Source organism: Diadema setosum, chromosome 5 (assembly GCF_964275005.1).
Source record: "Diadema setosum chromosome 5, eeDiaSeto1, whole genome shotgun sequence".
NCBI lineage: Eukaryota > Metazoa > Echinodermata > Echinoidea > Diadematoida > Diadematidae > Diadema > Diadema setosum.
Genome location: NC_092689.1, coordinates 13,342,530 through 13,362,994, shown reverse-complemented (window position 1 = coordinate 13,362,994; position 20,465 = coordinate 13,342,530). Strand labels below are relative to the sequence as shown.

The 20,465-nt window shown below is 38.3% G+C and overlaps 1 pseudogene; it reads left to right on the top strand.

Moving 5' to 3' along the window:
• LOC140228525 (uncharacterized) overlaps positions 1-20,465 on the top strand; it is a 333,922-nt pseudogene that overhangs the window by 77,499 nt on the left and 235,958 nt on the right.

The following is a 20,465-nucleotide window of genomic DNA, read 5'->3' as shown; positions in this document are numbered from 1 at the left end:
TCAAAGTCATGAATTGGATCAGGGTGACCCCATTCCGGGTCTTCATGACAAAATTCCAAGTCATTTTTTACCCCGAAACGAGGTGTGACCCCCAACAGACCCAGTTTCTGGTCAGTTCTCACCTGGATTTTTTTTTTTAAGTGTAGGTATATATACGTATTTATTTATTTGTTTGTTTGTTTTTTAGCAAGAAGCAGATGAACAAATAGAATTAGATGCAGTTACTTTTCGGCAAAGATAATTCCGATTGTTATAGTCACAATGAGGACGTTTTCAAATCGGACATTTCTTGTTCGTTCTACACTTCGTTCAGTTCGACTAGTTGGCGGTCAATCATACTACGAAGGCAGAGTGGAGGTGATGATGGACGGTGTCTGGGGAACCGTGTGCGATGATTCGTGGACAATAACTGACGCCACTGTCGTGTGCAACAGTCTGGGATATCCAGGGGCATCAGAGGCTCTCTCTCAGGCTGGCTTCGGCCAAGGCTCCGGACCAATCTTTCTCGATGATGTTGACTGCTTAGGAACAGAGTCGAATATCTTAGGCTGTACCTACACCGGACAGAGAGCCCACAACTGTGGACACCAAGAGGATGCTGGGGTCAGGTGCAACGCTCAGGGTAACTTAAATTTGTACGAAGCCCGTACAGTACGTACTCTAATATATGTTGTTAATACTCTTTTACAGATGGACTGAGGGGAGATTTCATAATGACCGATGTGGTGAAGCTGTCCATGCAGTTCAAGCGTGATTCTTTCAGTGACCTTTCGTCATGAGAGGTTGTACTGTTTGAGAATTGCCTCATTGTTATGAATGATCTTTGATTGTGCACTAACCTACAACAATGGGGAGCTTCAAATTTTCACGAGGACCGTAATGAGGAGGAAAAAACCTGTTCTGCGCATGCGCAAAATCACTTATCAAAACCTGATCTCGAGTTGTCTGAATTTTTACGTCGGTTCTGGGCCATTTTTGCTTCTGCTCAAATTCACTACGCAGAAAGCCACTTCATGCAAAGTCATATGGAGGCACTAGACCATTTACTTTGCTTCATAGCGAAATATGAAGATGATTTGCAACATTAGGGAGACAGGAAAATGGCCAAAGCAATCATCGTCCAAACGTTCGCGTCGCTAATCTAAAGCTCCCTAATGATCATGAAAACGGAATTGAAAAAACAACCCTGAAATGTGAAAGATAAATTAATTTCTCTTTTGCATTGTGGATCTAAAAGATATCTGTGTTAATCTTTGACGCATCATTGTATGTATACTTTGTGTTCCGTTCTAGAGGCCAATCGACAAAAATAGATTGTATTCTAGAGAATAGTAACCCGTACTTCACGAACATTTGCAGGCATATAAGAGAGCTGTGTAAATTTTCCCACAACCAGTACGTCTTGTTGGCGGCCAATCATCTTACGAAGGCAGAGTGGAAGTGATGGTCAACGATGTCTGGGGAACCGTGTGCAACGATTTATGGGATATCAACGACGCTAATGTTGTCTGCAACAGTCTTGGCTTCCCGGGGGCCTTTGCAGCTCCCTCGAGTGCGGCCTTTGGTCAAGGCTCCGGACCAATCCTCCCCGATAACCAGGGACGTCACCAGCTTTTTTCAATGGGGGTGCGTTTTGACACTTAATGTAACCTGCCAGATTTTTTTCTTCTTAATTTCATTTATTGGTTCCTGTATCATCATGTACATGCACATATACATATAACACATGTATACATACATTGCTAGTGACACGTTTTCATAAGCATAAGTTGTTTTCAAAGTATTTTTTCTAATACATTGCCTTTACAATGTGCACGTGAATTGTGCGATATGTTGCACACTTGATAGAGTATCACTTTAAATAACATACTTAGATACATTATTTTTTTATTTAGGCCTAGTATTGGATACGAACTGTCACGGGAAGTTTACATATTCTTTGTATAACACTGAAATTGTTAGTTAAACACACAAAGTGACACACACCCGCCCATAAGCGGGCCGGAACACTTCTGTTTTTATGTTTGTTTTGTTTTTGTTTTTGTTCGTTTGTTTTTGTTTTTTGTTTTGTTTTGTTTTTGTTTTGCTTTTGTTGTTGTTGGTTGTTGTTTTTTTTTTAGGGGGGGGGGGGCAAAAACTGAGCGGGGGAGGGTGTGGGAGGGGGATATCCGCCTCCCGCGGTTGGGACTTTTGGTAAAAACAAAGTGTAAAAGTCGTGTTTATAGAGCATCTTGAATCAAATTTTTAGGGAATTAAACATAGTAAAAAAATAACTGCGAAGTGCTATGATCATAACTTATGAAAACTATTCATTTTCTATAAGTACGGGCAGAGAGAGCGAGCCACTTTCTCTTTGCCATGAAATGTATTCATTTAAAGCTTAAACGTGATCGCATAGTTCGAGCAATACAAATTGTTCTTATTATTAGCATAGAAGCACAGGAGAAAAGGAAAAGTGTATAATTATAAGGTTTACTAAAGGTATGTTTCAGGGGGTGAGGCTGCCATCAATACTACTCATAAGTAAATATTAGTGTATCGATATAATCATGCATAATGTTAGTGTATTATTTGCCCCGTTACGGGCGAAAATTTGGCATTTTCAGTTCTGAAATTGACAACTTTTAGACGAGAAACGTGCCTTTATTGTTCATTTCGGTCTTTGATTAAATATTGTTCAAAATTTTGTTACAGGGGGGGGGGGGGGGGGCGGCAACAAAATTTGATATATGGGGGGGGGGGGGACAAGTGCCCTCAAGCAATTATTGATAACATGTTTTATGATATATATATGCTCTATAAAATAAACATTAACATCATATAATTATTGATGATATATCAGTGTGTCCTAAAATCCCCCGTACATACGCCATACACACACATTACTTAATATAGATAACAAAAACTGATTATCCTGAAGTCCCAAAATCACCGTCTGCCTGTCTTATTCTTCTTAACAAAATTCAATGGAAAACACTATCAAATTTAATGTTCTATTTTGCTTCTCCTTAGAAATACTTTATTGATTAATATGCATTTGTTTTGATTATCAATAGATTGTCATAATCATATATATATATATATATATATATATAATGATCTTTATAACACATAATCCTATATTGACGTACTTCAGTAGGCATTGGAGTTTTCATTAGAAAAATATGTAATGTATTGCGGTCGCTCACAAGAACAAGAAGCTGTTTAGAACTGATTCAATTCAAGCAAGTCTCAATGAACATTGGTTGGTATGTTTCAAGACGCAGATTATAAGTGGCTGCTAATTTGTATGGTGATCTTTAGTGAGTAGGGATCGCTTTTCAAAAGTTATTTCTTCTAATGAAAATTATTGTCACAATAATCTTTCATTCCGAAGACGCAGGTGTCCCATGTAACCCCGCGGTAAACATCAAAATGCAAAAACTTCTCGCCGTGGGAGGGAGGAAATCCCCTCCCACAACCCCCCCCCCCCTCGCTCGCTCCGCTCGCTCAGGCTCGGTCGGTTCGCTTCCTCGCATCTAATAGCCCCCCTAAGAGCAAATCCTGGCTAAGCCGGTTATGGGTCCCACTATTTAGTAGGCCTACACAGTGATATCTCACAGGCGGAGCAAGAGCTGAGATACCCCGATTTAGTCATTCAGTTATCTATGAATATTCATTTTTCTTACTTGTTTTTTTTTTTTTTGATTGGAAAAAAAATCCAGAATATCACAAAAAGTGTGCACCAGAACGCTGAATTTCAGGTCTGAAAATGCAAAATCTGAGGGAAGGAGCCTACCCCTCCCACACCCTCTCCCCGCTCGGTCGCTCCGCTCACTCGCACAGATATTCCAACTCCAAGTCCCTCCCACACCGACCATCATTAAAACAGAATGATGCACCGGGGGTGATTGAACTTTTAACGTCTGATTTTCCCCCGAAAGTCGGCTGACAAGCACAATAAACCAACAAAACAAAACAAAAGCAAGAACGAAAAGGTCTTCATATTTTGCTGCCACTTCCCTCCCACTTTATATTCAATGGAAAAGAGTGGCGGATGCAAATATTCGTTCCCTTTAAAGTGTGTGTGTGTGTGTTTGTGTGTGTGTGGGGGGGGGCGGCCCCCACCAAGCTTCTCCCTCTCCCCACCCCCATACCCCCTCCCCCCTCAAGGCTGCGCCGGTACGCTCCGGTTAGAATGGGCTTGTAATCGTGGTGATGGTGAATATCGCCGCCCCCACCTCGACTCCTCAGTACGGATTTACGCCGTTGGTGGGAGGGGTATCCCCTCCCACACGGCGGATATTTCGCATTTTCTGAATTGAAATTCAACAATCCGTTGCACAATGAGTTTCATATTTGGAGGATTTTCTATTAAAAGATGATGACCCTATAGTACGATGAAGCTGTTGCATTTTTTTGAATTCAAATGAAAATAGCTTATAAAGACATTTGGAATTTATTAAGCTGTCAACAGGTGACTTTTTAATGTACAAATAATATGAAGGGAAACCTAGCGGGGAAAGGGTTAATTGAATGGAGATAATTATTCCCCTCTCACAAAACGGAACTTTTGCATTTTTTCAGGTGAAGTGACAGATCTGGTGCACACTTTCGATGAAATCTGAAAGTGTATTTAGTCCATGGGAAATAGACCAAACGGGAGAGGGTGTGGGAAGGGGCATCCCCCTCCCGCCGTCAGGAATGGGACTTTGCATTTTTAGAATTGAAATTCAGGAAGCTGGTGCACACTTTGGATGAAATATTTGGACAGATTTCTATCAAAAAAAAAAAAAAGCAAGAAAATCTCATTTCGGGAATAATAATTGTGTGTGTGTGTGTGTGTGGGGGGGGGGGCAAATGATACACTTACCTCTGCAATATTTTTATGAGGGAAACTTTGTCTGTCAATAAAGTATAAAGAAAATCTCCATCTCGGGAATTATTAATTATCGGGGGGGGGGGGGTCAAAATTACGATATGCTTGCCCCTCCAAAATCTTTATGAAGCTAGGGCTCGTACTTGGGCTGGTATTCTTAATTTGGATTGGTCAGAAGTAAAGTGGTGTACATAGACCCTATCCTAGTAGCACACGTACACGATATGCACAAACAGTATACGGTCGATATAAAAGTTAACACTGTAGAACAGATATGTATAAAATCAGTGCTGCCAGAGCCCGGGTGCAATTTGTTTTTTCCCCACGATTTTTTTTTTTTTTTTTTTTTTTGTCCCTGGTGCAAAAAAAAAAAAAAAAAAAAAAAAAAAAATCCGCGTTCGGCGTTCAGGTCGCTCGCAGACTGAAGTGGCATTCTTTTTTGTTTCTATCATGAAGAGTTCGGTTTTTAAAGGTACCACATCCATAATTTCAAGTTCTGAGAAAAACGTGATTTTTTGATTTTCATATTTAGCAACCTCAGACTGGAATGATATTTCCCCCTATCATACTGCTAAATGACACAATACTAAAACCACTCTCTAAGAAAATCCAAGTCCATACATTTATTTTAATGAATTAATCATTTTCATATTTTTGTGGATGTAGTACCTTTTGAAACCGAAATTTCAGATACCAGTGATATATTCAGTTTGATGTTATGACATGTTTCGTGGATTCATTTTTTTCCAGCAATGGTGTTGATGGGGATGGGATATAACGAGGTCAAGGGGGCCTAGGTAATTAACAATGCCCTGCCCTATTTTGCAGCAAGAATAACAAACCTATGTGTACAGTCAATGCCCACTTCTCCCTTGCTGACCAATATTTTGAATGAATGATTGTCATTGGTCATAAACATGCAATCAATTTTCACATGCTTTAAATGTTCTAGATCCATCGAGCATGGTGGTGTTGGTGGGGCGACCATTATGCGTAAATTTTTATAGATGGGGAGGGGTCACAATATCTCACCAGGTGATTTCTCTCTTTTGTTTTGCTCTCACGAGCTTTATCTCATGATTTCTTTTCTTTTCTTCTCTGTATCAAAATTTTCTGGCTATCTTTCTCTCTGTGAATTCTCCCCTCACGTGTCTCAGGAATACTGTATGCATTATCTTTCTTTTTTTTTAATGGAACTTCGAAGGGAAAAGGTGAAAAAGCAGCATATCAATGTGCTGTATTCTCTCAACGCTGTAATTAAATTCATTACATGAATTTCATTCTGGTATGTTCTTTATCAGGTAAGATAAATCTGATAATCTAAAATCTGATAAAATCAAGACCGTCGATGAATAATATATGACCACCTATACTAACACATATTTGGTATTACATTTGTGACATTGTATAAGTAATAGGTGTCATTTACAAGGATGAATATGAATCTAGTGTTCAAAGCTTCATGCCACTACGTACTTTCCAGCCCTGGTACTTTACATTACGCACATAGAGAATAGCGCAGCAATCCCACAGGCAAAGCACTGTTGGTAGGGATTTCAGAATTTCATACCATTGTATACATTTAACAAAGTAACTTTGCTTTCACACTAATTGTCACACACTTATAAGCTGTGAAGCCATTTATATAAGGCATAGTCCATACCTACAAAGTGTTTGTACTTAATTCTGGGAACAATTTATGGCTCAAACTCAACACCCTAGCAGTACAGCACCGGTAACTAACAGTAAATGCAGTATGTGGGACTACATGAAAGTCGCGTAATTTCTCCAGTTTCTCCGCCATTTCTCCTTTGCTCTTGTCTGCTGGTTTTAATTCCTGATCCTTTTCTTGAGATGGTTTGTTTTGTCAATGAGTTCTCCTTCATTTTCTCCATTGCTTATTATTGATCAAAATGCAATGAGTTTTAAAAGATATTTGTCAGATTTGCGTAGTGATTTGAACAGAAAGCCAAAAACCAAAAGCCTAACTTCTATTGTTTACAGACTAAGTCAGCAGACAATGGTAGAGGGTCAAGTCAATGCTGCTCTCTGATTGGTCAATTTCCCGATGATGTCATTGTAGTGGATGTAGTACCTTTGAAACCGAACTGATCTGTAAATGTTATTTTTAAGAACTTTCTCGTTGGAAATTCAGCTTTTCGTTAGAATATATAGGTGTAAAGGGGTCCTGAAAATGAGTAAGTCAAGACCAGGAAGTCAAGACCAAGACAAGGAAATTCAGGGAAACTTTTTAGGTACCAAAACTTTATAATCTTTAAAGGGATGGTACAGTATTGGTGGAGATGAGAATTGGGCTTTTAACTTTTTGCGAGATACCAAGAAAACACTTGTGATGTAGTGCAGACCATATCATTTTAAGAGGAATTCAAAGTTTATTTGATGAAAATCGGGTTTGGAATGACTGAAACATCCAAAAACAAAGTAAAACAAAGCAATCGTACTAAAGTGTGGGTCCCACACTTCATGAGAATCGCTCTTTTTTTGGATATCTCAGCCATTTCAAAACCAATTTTCATCAAATAAATGTTGAATTCCTCACAGAATTACATACTCTTTCATATTTTCATAAGAGGTTTCTCATTATCTCACCAAAAAATGGTAGGAACCTGAAATTAGGTATCAACCAAAACTATACGATCCCTTTAAGCTGTCCTGGTTTCGAAATCGGAACCCAATTTTACAATAGTAAACACTGTAGAATAGATACGTATAAAATCAGTGCTGCCAGACCCGGGTGCGAGAACATTTTAAGAAGTAGAAATTTTGTATCAAAATCTACGTTAGTGTAGATATTGTTCACTTATGCCTTCAGTTAATAATTTGACACAGTGTCAAGTTTCTTCCCCTTTCTATTTTAAGGGAGCTATGAGAAGCATCGATGCATCTGTGAACATCTCTGCAGTTCATTTTTTTAGTTGTAGATTAACTGGTCAAGAACTGATAAGTACACAAACTATTTCTTTTTCCATTTTTGTTATCGCACCAATCAGTACGTCTTGTTGGTGGCCAGTCGTCTTACGAAGGCAGAGTGGAAGTAATGGTCAACGGTGTCTGGGGAACCGTATGCGATGATTTGTGGGACATCAACGACGCCAATGTTGTCTGCAACCGTCTTGGCTTTCCAGGAGCCTCAGAAGCCCTCTCGAGAGCGGCCTTTGGTCAAGGCTCCGGACCAATCCTCCTTGATGACGTTTCGTGTCGGGGAACTGAGTCGAGCATCCTGAACTGCCGACATGCTGGGACAGGCTCACACAATTGCCATCATTCCGAAGACGCAGGTGTCCGATGTAACCCCCCACGCGGTAATTATCAAAATGCAAAAAGTTTTCGCCGTGGGAGCGAGGAAACCCCCAGGCCTCCCAAGAAAAAAAAAAAAACCAACAGAACAAAACAAAAATAAGAACAAAAAGGTCTTCATATTTTTGCTGCCACTTCCCTCCAACTTTACATTTTATGGAAAAGAGTGGCGGGTGCAAACATTCGTTTCCTATAAAGTGTGTGTGTTGGGGGGGGGGGGGGCGGCCTCCACCAAGTTTTTTTTTTCCCCCACCCACACCCCCAAGGCTGCGCCGGTACGGTGCGGTTGGAATGGGCTTGTAATCGTGGTGATGGTGACTATCGCCGGCCACCCCCCTCCCCCCGACTCCTCAGTACGGATTTACGCCGTTGGTGGGAAGAGTATCCCCCTCCAACACGGCGGAGATTTTACGTTTTCTGAATTGAAATTCAACAATATGTTGCACAATGAGTGAAATATTTGGAGAATTTTCTATTAAAAAAGGATGACCCTACATACGAGGAAGCTGTTGCATTTTTTTTTCTTATTCAAATGAAAATATCTTATAAAGATATTTGGAATTTGGGAAGCTGTCAACAGGCGACTTTTAGTGTATAAATAATATGAAAGGAAACCAAGAGGGGAAACAGAACTTTTGGATTTTTTTTTTTTCAAGTGAAGTGACAGATCTGGTGCACTCTTTCGATGAAATCTGAAGATGCATTTAGTCCATGGGAAAGAGACCAAACGGGAGAGGATGTGGTAATTAAGGGGTATCCCCCTTCCACCGTCACGGTTTTTTTTTTTTTTTTAATGAAATTCAATTGGGTGAAATATTTGGACTGATTGTTATCAAAAAAGCAAGAAATTCTTTCCTTATCGGGAATTATAATTATGTGTGTGCGTGTGTGTGTTGGGGGGGGGGTCTAATGATACGCTTACTGAATAAGTGCTTGGTACTGCAAAATCGGAAAATAGCATTCAACACAAACACACTAAAGCTTTTTGACATGCACTCATCAGAGTAAAATCGCATGAATAAACAGAAACGAAACGATATAAAGGAAGCGAAGGAAACCATACGGGCCAAATGTCGAGCTGTGATTGGCTGTCAAGGTAAACAAAATTAGCCTTGCTGCCTGCCGTTTGGTTGATTAATGCTAAAATATTGCAAGCGTTCTTACGAACTCTTTCTGACGGCACAGAATGGGGTCCGTGAGCTGAATGTAAGTTGCTTCGAGCATGCGCAGATGCGTGAAGCTTCTCGCTCGGCTGAGAACCTTGAACCAAGATGAACAATTGTTCCGCGCACTCTTGGTTGTTCATCAAGTGGTGAGCAATGGCCGAATTGCCACCATCCACCGCAGTACGCACACCATAGGCTGCCTACATGCGCGCGAAGGTTGGGAACGCATGTTACGCTTCCGGATTGAGCCGGGCACATGTTGGCTAATGCGATCTGCTAACCGTTGGGTTGGACGCCCCATGTACCGAGCTTCACATCGGCACTTGAACTCGTAAATAACATTGCTACATTGCGTAATATAATAGGGAGCACATCCTTTCGGACAGGCGCATTCTGTGTGTGGTAAATACCACCGGGCGCGGTTAACAAAAGCGCTTCGGGAAAATATAATCCCTTGGGAAAATATAACTCCCTGGCTGTCCAAAGAATGTTATATTCCACCCGTACCAGTCAATATCTGTATAATCATGATATATATATCGCATATATAACACATGAACACATACATACATCGTTATGAATAACATTATCAATATAAACGTTATAAAATGAACAAACCTATACAGTTATCTATGAACCCAACACATATATCGCTACATCCCCCATTTCATCTAACAATCCACCCATTTTCATTAACAACACATGACTTTATATAAAGAATACGTTCATTGTGGGGAAAATTATCAATAGATAGATCCTTATTAAATACAACAATAGAATAGAATAGAATTTCTGTTCATTCATGCGATTTAACTCTGATGAGTGCATGTCAAAAGCTTTAGTATGTCTGTGTTGAATGCTATTTTCCGATATGCTTACTCCTGCAATATTTTCATTTATAGGGGAACGTTTTTTCTGTCAAGAAAGCAAGAAAATCTTCTCATCTCATCTCGGGAATCATTACTTATGGGGGGCAAAACTACAATATGCTTGCCCCTCCAAAATCTCATGAAGCTAGGGCTCGTACTTGGGCTTGCATTCTTAATTTGGATTGGTCAGAAGTAAAGAGGTGTATACATAGACCCTATCCTAGTAGCACACGTACACGTATGTACAAACAGTACGGTCGATACAATATTAAACGCTGTAGAATAGATATGTATAAAATCAGTGCTGCCAGGCCCCGGGTGCCATGTTTTTATTTTATTTTATTTATTTTTTTGTTGCCCTCGATTTTTTGTCCCTGTTGCACGAAAAAAAAAAAAGAATAATTATTTAGCGTCCGGCGTTGAGGTCGCTTGCAGACTGAAGTGGAATTCTTTTTTTGTTTATATATATATATATATATATATATATATATATATATATATATATATCTTTAGTTCGTGGTTGCATTCGCGTCCGATTCCCTGACGAACTTGATAACGTTGGGTGCTCTGGAAGGGAATCCAATCTCTTAAGCTGTCCTGGTATCGGAATCGGAACCCGCAACTGTGAAGATGCAGGAGTGAGGTGCAACCCTCAAGGTAATTTATAAACATCATTGCACGTTTCCAAATGTTGATGAATTATTCTTTTCATTGATAAAGAAGCAAACATTTGAAATGTTTCAAGGATAATCTATGGAATGTATGCAGGATATCTTGCAAAATTCTGTCACATTGCGGAAGGTATCGTGATGCAGCAAACGTTCTGGTTTGTTCTGAACTGTTTGTTGGGGGCGCATTATTGAGTTTAATACGTGTTTTCCCCTTGTTACTGAAAGTGACCAAGCTGATGACTGTTGAGAGGATATAACGGAAAGCAAAGTTTTCAACATCTCAAGTTGAACGAAAGATGAAATGGTAGAAGCACTCGACACTATACTGAAAGGGGTCATAAATGAATTGTAATTGAAAATCTACTTGTTCCAGTCGACATTAATGAAGTTAATAATGGATATACACTAAATGATTCTTTATCCTGTCTTTTAAACAAATCGGATGAACAGATGATTTGACTTTGTTAGTTTACTAGTAAGCATTCTCTTTCTGGCAATGCAGAGTGCACTGGAAACATCTCTAGACTAAAGTTGCCCATTAGACATTGAAAAAAATAAAAAGTTTAAAGATCAAAAATCATAATGGTATTGTGCTTTTTCAATGCATAATCCAGTGAGGCTGGTTGGGGGCACATCGCCCACTGAAGGCAGAGTAGAAGTGTTGCACAACGGTGTCTGGGGAACTGTATGCGATGATTATTGGGATATCGAGGATGCCAACGTGGTCTGCAGAAGTCTTGGTTTCTCAGGAGCCGCTGAAGCCGTCTCCTGGGCAGTATTTGGTGAGGGTTCTGGGCCAATCACTCTCGATAATGTGGCATGCAGAGGAACTGAGCGTGACATCTTCAGCTGCCCCAAAGCAAGGGTAGGAACGCACAACTGCGGACATCACGAAGATGCAGGCGTAAAATGTGCCTTAGGTAAGGTCAAGCAATTAACGAGGTATGTTTTTGTTGTCGCAAAATTTTCTCTCGACATGCACGGGCATTTCAAGTTTACTTTGTTATCAAGAAAAGCGCAATGAAGACGACTGATTCTCTAAAGAAAAGCAAGAAAAAGAAAGGAATAGGTTAATTTGTTAACATGAATTAATAGTAGGAGAGAAGACGTCCAATGTGCCGAAATAAAAACCGCGGTCACACTGGCAAAACTTCGAGATCTTTGACCTTTGAACTTCAATTCAATTTATTTCAGTTCATTGATTTTCATTCTCTTTTTCCAGCATAACATAACACAGAATAAATCAGAATCAGAATAGATGAGATATTTCAGTATTTTGCAATCTAAACCTAATAACTCCTCTTTTACCGACAACAGAGAATTATGTATGTTACAAAACTTTGAATTATAGTACACATGGATAAATAAAGCAGATGTGGCCTTCTGAAAAGGAAAATTTGGCATTGGGTTTGTGAGCGATTTCAATGATTCAAGCAGTGTATTAGACGTCCTACAGAAAAAAAAAAAAATTACACATATGAACTTTACGGTATTGAGAAAAAGAAAAAAAAAAGAAGAAGAAACGACCGTGCCAGTAGAGACGGTATCGGTATATCATTTTATCCCCTTTCTATTTTAAGGGAGCATTGAGAAGCATCGATGCATCTGCGAACATCTCTGCAGTTCATAAATTTAACTAGTCAAATAACTGATAAGTACACAACCTATTTCTTTTTTCAATCAGTACGTCTTGTTGGTGGCCAGTCGCCTTACGAAGGCAGAGTGGAAGTGATGGTCAACGGTGTCTGGGGAACCGTATGCGATGATTTGTGGGATATCAACGACGCCAATGTTGTCTGCAACCGTCTTGGCTTTCCAGGAGCCTCAGAAGCCCTCTCGAGAGCGGCCTTTGGTCAAGGCTCCGGACCAATCCTCCTCGATAACGTTGCGTGTCGGGGAACTGAGTCGAGCATCCTGAACTGCCAACATGCTGGGACAGGCTCACACAATTGCCGGCATTCCGAAGACGCAGGTGTCCGATGTAACCCTCGCGGTAAATTTCACTATTTAGAGATTCGTGATATGTATTCCAATGAAATCAGACTTTCTTTATTTAAAAAGGGCGACATTATAGTTCAATACGTTGTGACAGTCAAGACATCCCCGTAGTATTCGAGTATAGAGATACAAGTCTTCATGAGGAAAGAGACTTTAAATAGAAGGAACTAACAATAATAATGTAACACATTCACAGTACATACTTCAATTACAATGCTTATCTGAAAACACGCTCACCGCTTGTTTTCACTGTCACTATGTTTCTCACGCCCTGAATTTGTAATCACCTTCAACAGGAAAAGCACGGAAAAAATGCCAGCAGAAATCAACTGCTCTGATACTGTCTAGGTATGCTTTCTTGAATTAATTAACAAATAAAAAATTCTGAAATTTTCTCTGTCTTCCAACCAAAAACAACAAAAACAACAAAAACGAAATCTCTCAGTTCGCCTTGCTGGTAGTTCGTCATCTCACAAAGGCAGAGTGGAGGTAATGGCTGGTGGTGTCTGGGGAACCGTGTGCGACGACTACTGGAGCATTATCGACGCCAATGTCGTCTGCAACAGTCTGGGGTTTGCGGGAGCTGCTGCGGCTGTGTCCAACGCAGCCTTTGGCCAAGGCTTCGGACCAATTCTTTTGGACGATGTTGCGTGCCACGGAACAGAATACAACATCTTGAGCTGCCCAAGTAATGCGATAGGATCCCACAACTGCGGACACCAGGAAGATGCTGGGGTTATTTGCAACATGGGTAGGCCAAATTTCCGATAAATTTGCGTTTGCCGTTGAACCGTAAAGTTATCATCAGATGTGATGCAAATGTTTGTAATGCGATATCTGCCAATTTGGCAATGTGTCCATTGCTCATCTCAAGAAATCACCTTTAAAGGAAACTAAAACCCAAAGAGAAATGGGAACTGAGTAAAAGCAGCAACATTAGTAGAACACATCAGTGAAAGTTTGAGGAAAATCGGACAATCGACGAAAAAGACTATTTTGGTATTGGAACCACTGGATGAGGAGACTACTTAGATGTTTATGATGTCGTGTATGGACAACAACATAAAAGAAATATGATGGAATACGTGATTTTCATGCAAAATGAATTTTGTGGAATTTATCAGTCTGATAAATAGATTGACAGTTTCCATCAAATCTTATGTGCCTGTCTGCTGTGATGTTATTTAATCTACAGCTTGTAAATAAAACTAGTTTCTCAAGAATGAAAATCTAGATTATTTTTCTGCTATTTTAGTGCGTCTTGTCGGAGGCACGTCGTCCCACGAAGGGAGAGTGGAGCTCATGGTTAACGGCGTCTGGGGAAGCGTCTGCGATGATTTCTGGGGTATCGAGGATGCAAATGTGGTCTGTAATAGTCTTGGCTTCTCGGGAGCTTCGGAGGCCTTTTCTTCTGCATTCTTTGGCCAGGGCTCCGGGCCAGTCCTTCTGGACGATGTCTCGTGCAGGGGTTCAGAGTCGTCCATCTTGAGCTGTCCCCACGGAGGGATAGGATCCCACAATTGCGGACATCACGAAGATGCGGGAGTACGATGTAACGTACAGGGTAATGTCAGGCGTTCCATTAGTTCACAGCATTGTTTTAGCGAGGCACATTCAATTGTTGCTTACTGCAGAATATATCTCTTTACGTACAAATCATAGTGTACAAGCAAATCACACGATCAAACATAATTACATACCTCTCTCTATCACGATCAATAAATACGTGTATAAGCTCTTGGCAAGTCGCGGGTTTGTATTGACATTAAGAAAAGGCAAACGATTTTGAGGCGGGAATATCAGTGAATAATAATGTTAACGCAGTGCACTGAATATTCCAAGAAATGAAGACAGCAGAGAAGACTGTTTCTGTGTATCTTATTATTTATAATATCACACAAACACACACACACAAATGTAACACTGAAGATGAACCGAGTTGGTTCGTTAATTCCGAAGAATGATTTCAATTCTTATACACTCAGTAAAAAAAAATAATAATAATAATAAGAAGAAAGAAAATAAGCACTTTTTCAAGTTTATATTTCTCATAGACTTTTCAGCTAAATGTAATGTATTACATATCAAATGAAAGGTGATTTTAACTGGCTATCAACTTGGTAACTCAATAAAAAGGGAAACTTTACGAATGAGTGAACACTTTTGTTTTTTTCTTCCAAAGCACAAGAGTGAAAATTACCAAAATTAAGAAGTTGTCATCTTTCCTAAATGCTCTTCAATGTTACAATAAGAACAGAAGACAAATTTAACATAATAAAAAAACATGAACTCTGTGGCAAAATATACCTATGATCTCTGTAATATCTTTGATGTCTTTCATGTCTCTCATTGTGTTGAACTGGTCTTTTGTTATCACTGTTATCTTAAAGAGCATTTGAAAATGAAAGACAATAAATGTCAATTTTCGCAATTTTTACTTTTGTGCCTTACTCATGCGTAAAGTTTCCTTTTCTATTGACCTACTAGGTTGACAGCCAATTGAATTATTTTTAATATTTTATATAATACATTGATTTTTCGTCAAAATTGTCTATTAAAATTATGAACTCAAAAAAGTGTTTCTTTTTTTTTTTTGCTGAGTGTGTAATACTCATTCTCAAAACAACCAGGGTAATATTGCATAATACAACTGTCATTTGTTTTCTATACCATTGCTCAGTTCGACTTGTTGGTGGGCGATCGTCTCGGGAAGGCAGGGTGGAAATCAAGGTTGACGGCGTCTGGGGAACTGTATGTGATGACGAATGGGGTATCAGCGACGCCAGCATAGTATGCAGAAGTCTGGGCTACCCAGGAGCTGAGTCGGCGTTTACTCAAGCAGCCTTTGGTCAAGGCTCCGGACCGATCTTTCTTGACAACGTGGAGTGCAGGGGATCTGAGACTAGCATTTTGAGTTGCCCCCACGCAGGGATAAACGTACACAACTGCGGACATCACGAAGACGCTGGAGTCAGATGTACGACTCGTACGTGGCGGTTCCCCTTTGAGGACCTATACCTAATTTGACACATTTGGGTAATAACAGATATCAGGCGTATTGTTGAAGTGTCTGAAGCGTTCAAAGTTTCCAACTATTCGACATCAAGTCGAAAATCTGAAATAGATGTAACGGGCTAGTATCTGTAAGATCTTCGCCATTTCAATTTTCAGAAGGATTTTTGTTTACTGTACTTTGCTTACCAAGCAGCCCTTTTACTGTCTTTATTGCCTTTAAGTAATTGTTACGAATATCATGCTCTCCATATTTCTTACCATTGATTTCCAAACCGACTGGTGTTACACAACAATCTTAACTCATTTATTTTTTCCATCTCCAACAGAACTTAACGTGGCGGTTCCCCTTTGAGGACCTATACCTAATTTGACACATTTGGGTAATAACAGATATCAGGCGTATTGTTGAAGTGTCTGAAGCGTTCAAAGTTTCCAACTATTCGACATCAAGTCGAAAATCTGAAATAGATGTAACGGGCTAGTATCTGTAAGATCTTCGCCATTTCAATTTTCAGAAGGATTTTTGTTTACTGTACTTTGCTTACCAAGCAGCCCTTTTACTGTCTTTATTGCCTTTAAGTAATTGTTACGAATATCATGCTCTCCATATTTCTTACCATTGATTTCCAAACCGACTGGTGTTACACAACAATCTTAACTCATTTATTTTTTCCATCTCCAACAGAACTTAAAATCAAAATTCTTTCACATAAGATATAAGTACATAATGTCAACATTACAAAATATAATAAATGTTATTTATGGATATACAAACGATAGGGTGATAGAGATCTTGCATCCCAATTGAGAATATGTATATCATATAGGGCCTATGTATATGTGAAAAGTTTGGTTGCAAAAACCGATAAGTCCATATTTACCAAATGGAGATATTTTGCTTCTTTTGATCATAACTTCAAAAATATAGCTTTATACGTAGTGACCAATATATCATTTAAAAGGTGTTATTTTGTACTTTATGCCAGAGACCGTACTTCAAAATCTTCAAAAATGGACTTATCGGATTTTGCGAACAACTCTTCATATGCATATAATACAAATATATATACAGTATATATATTATGTACATATATGTAATGGACTCATCCCCTTTCTGATTCTGGCATTTTGCTTACGTACATATCTGACCCTAATTCATTCTACATGTGTTCATATTTCTATATTTACAGACCAGAAAAATACAAAATTATGAAAGAAAGAAAAAGTTTACACTTCAGTAATCAGCCGGCTTTCAAGAGTGCTTAATGGAAGTTGATTGGTCAGAAATATATACTTTGTCAAAGATTTAAAAAAAAATAGCTTCTGATATATGTGACCGTGCATCACAAAATGAACAAAAAGTCGCACACACTGATTTTGCGTGAGGACTGAAAATAGGTGAAATGGGTCAACCTAGCCGATCTTGACTTTTTCATATTTTCTGAAAGAGGAAGTCTTCTTTCACATTATGCTAAATTTGGGGTCATAAAAAGGGCGGAAAAGTGTGTCTTTCAGCAGTTTATCTCGAACATTTTTGGTAGAATAGAGTGATAGATGTGTCTTTACAGTCCTCTTTCCATTTCCGAAAAACCTTGTACACACTCTTCACTTTCAACTCTAATAACTTTTGAAAGAATAGGGCTACTGCTTTGAAAATGTGCATTAATTATGGACAGAATGTGTTGATGATGCATATTTAATTTTAGTTTAATTTGATAATCCCTTCATTGTTGTAACTCGGGTGGTATTCCTGTTTTTTGTCCCATTCATCGCACAGCCAGCACGGTTTGGTAAAGATTAAGCGCTTGAATAGACACTGTACTTCAGAGCCTCTTTTCTCAGTTCACACTTTTCCTGAGTTTGTGCTCTCTTTCCAATATTTAGATAGGTTAGGAGAGTCCATTTGAGTTGAGTTATATATCATTTTAAAGCTTAAAGTCTGCGCTTTCATAATATGGTCTTAACTAAAAATTCATGTCTGGCGACTTTTTGTTATAGTTAAGAGTAGAGACTTTATTAGATACTAATATTCCATTAGTTAGAGAATAGTCACATAATCATAACGAAATCAAATACTCCCTCGTTGTTAAAAGTTGTTTTTGCGTTGACTTAATCGCAAAAAAAAAAAATTGATGTTAGCTTTATAAGGATAAGTAACCACAGCAATTACAAGTAGAAGGCATTTTAGAAAAACCCTCACCCGACTATTGCGTGCGGAGAAAAAAAAAACCACCTTATTATATACAAAAGTGGATTTACAAAGTAGTACAGCGCATGCAATATATGTAATAATCTTCAACTGGAAAAATTTTTTCGGCTATCGATTTCAACATACTTGCTGTCAGCGTCTTCTTAAAAGTCTTAGATCAAAACTTTATTTGATGAAAATTGGTTTTGAAATAGCTGAGATATCCAAAAACAAAGTGAAACAAAGAGATCCTAATAAAAGGAGTAGCCTGTCGAGTTTTATTATTATCACTTTTTCGGATATATCAGCCATTTAAAAACCAGTTTTCGTCAAATAAACGTTGAATCCTTCTTAAGATTACATGCTCTTTCATATTTCATAAGAGGTCTCTCATTATCTTACCTAGGAATGTTCAAAACATGAATCCCCACCTCATCCATTACTGTACAGTCCCTTTAAAGGCTTTCGATCGACACGATAAAACATTACCATGTTCTATATGAATTCAACCACAGTGATATACGTGGAATGTCTTGGAGTGGTTTAGAAGTTATTTGAAAGACCCTCCCCCCCCCCCAAAAAAAAAAAAAAAAATCGACTTACTTTCGTTGACAGTGAATATTCTTCTTTCGGCCCGAGTGATTGTTGGCTTCCACAGGGTAATACACTTGGAACACTAAATTTTGTTATTTGCATATCGATTTTCCACATTCCCCCAATGTATTGTGAAAGATCATACTAATCTCGTCTTTTCTCATTGAAATCCCAATACATTAGTTGATATCATGAATGTAGAACTGTATTAGAATGATACAATGGTTAAGAGTAAATAGATTATTGATTAATCTATAATGCAAGGAACAATCTTGATGTTATTCACTAATACGCTTATACATGTATATAAGAAATGCGCCAAATTTTTGAAAATTAAATGATTTAACAGGCTTATTCTATCAAAGTTCTAGGTTCAGCAGAGAATAATCAGCTCTCCTCGAAATGAAAAAAGACAGGTATATGTATTTGACTTATGGGAATATGGTAGTACTTCCTTCCTTACATAATGACATCCTCCCCCCAGTTTCTTGGAAAATAAATGGTTAAGTAAAATTAAAAGTATTTTAAATACCCACTTGTCAAACAGATGAGTACCTCTTACTCTTTAAACCGTTTGCACCAAATTGCGTTTATTTATGATTTATTTTCATTAAATTTGAATAGGATTTAATGTTTCCCTAATCTAAATGTACCCTTTTGAAATATATCTTAATTTGTATATATATATGAATATATATATATATATATATATATATATATATATATATTCAAAAGGGTACATTTAGATTAGGGAAACATTAAATCCTATTCAAATTTAATTAAAATAAGTCATTTCTAGTGATATGTATATATATGTGCATATATGTATATACACATATATATGTATGTATGTATGTATATATATATATATATATATATATATATATATATATATATATACATATATACGTATATATCACTAGAAATTGATCCTTTTTCACTCTGCATCGACAATGTACTGACCTGCCTTCTCGTTCTCCCTTTCCCTGTCTATTTGCTTATTTTCTCTCGTTCTTGAAGTTCTTTATTGGGTGACCTCACATTTGTGACTTTCCTTTGTTGTTTGTTTTTGTTCTGCGCCAGTGTGAGCGTGTGTGCCTATGTGTGTATATATGTGTGCGTGTATGTGCATCATGTTTATAGAAGTGATATGAAGATGCATAAAGGTGCATTTTTGCACTGATTATTTGTTGTGTGTTTACTTATTATTTATAGTTTTGTAAGAATGTATCGAAGTATTCTACCGTAAGTGAGGGGAGTGAACCATAAGATGTTCGCTTTTTGTTTTAGAAGCCCTTCCATTTGCGTTTCCAGTCTTGATGAAATAAGATGAATTTCTATCATACCAAAGATAGAATACACTGCATTTTGGCGCCTATCCCAAGGCAAGGTGGACTTGCGATGTTATCAGAACACATGATTTTGATTTTGTAACGACAAACTTGATCTGGAAGCTTTACTTCTCATTCAATATTCAAGGAGTTTAGGAGTCTACATTTTGGTAAATAGTCGTTTATATTCATGAATTCTGCAAAACAGTGATGCCATCATTATCTTTAACGTTATCCAAACTTTGTTTAAGATACAGAAAACGATTAAATGTGAACAAAGCTATCAAGACGCCCTTCAACTTGACAGCTCTCCTGAGCCAAAAGCTCAAGTGAGCTATTGTGATTATACATAGTCTGGTGTCCGTCGCGCTTCGTCCGTCTTGCGTTACATTTTCGTCTTCTTGATAATTCCTTGATGGATTTTTTACCAATTCTAACATGTAACATCCAAAGGTGA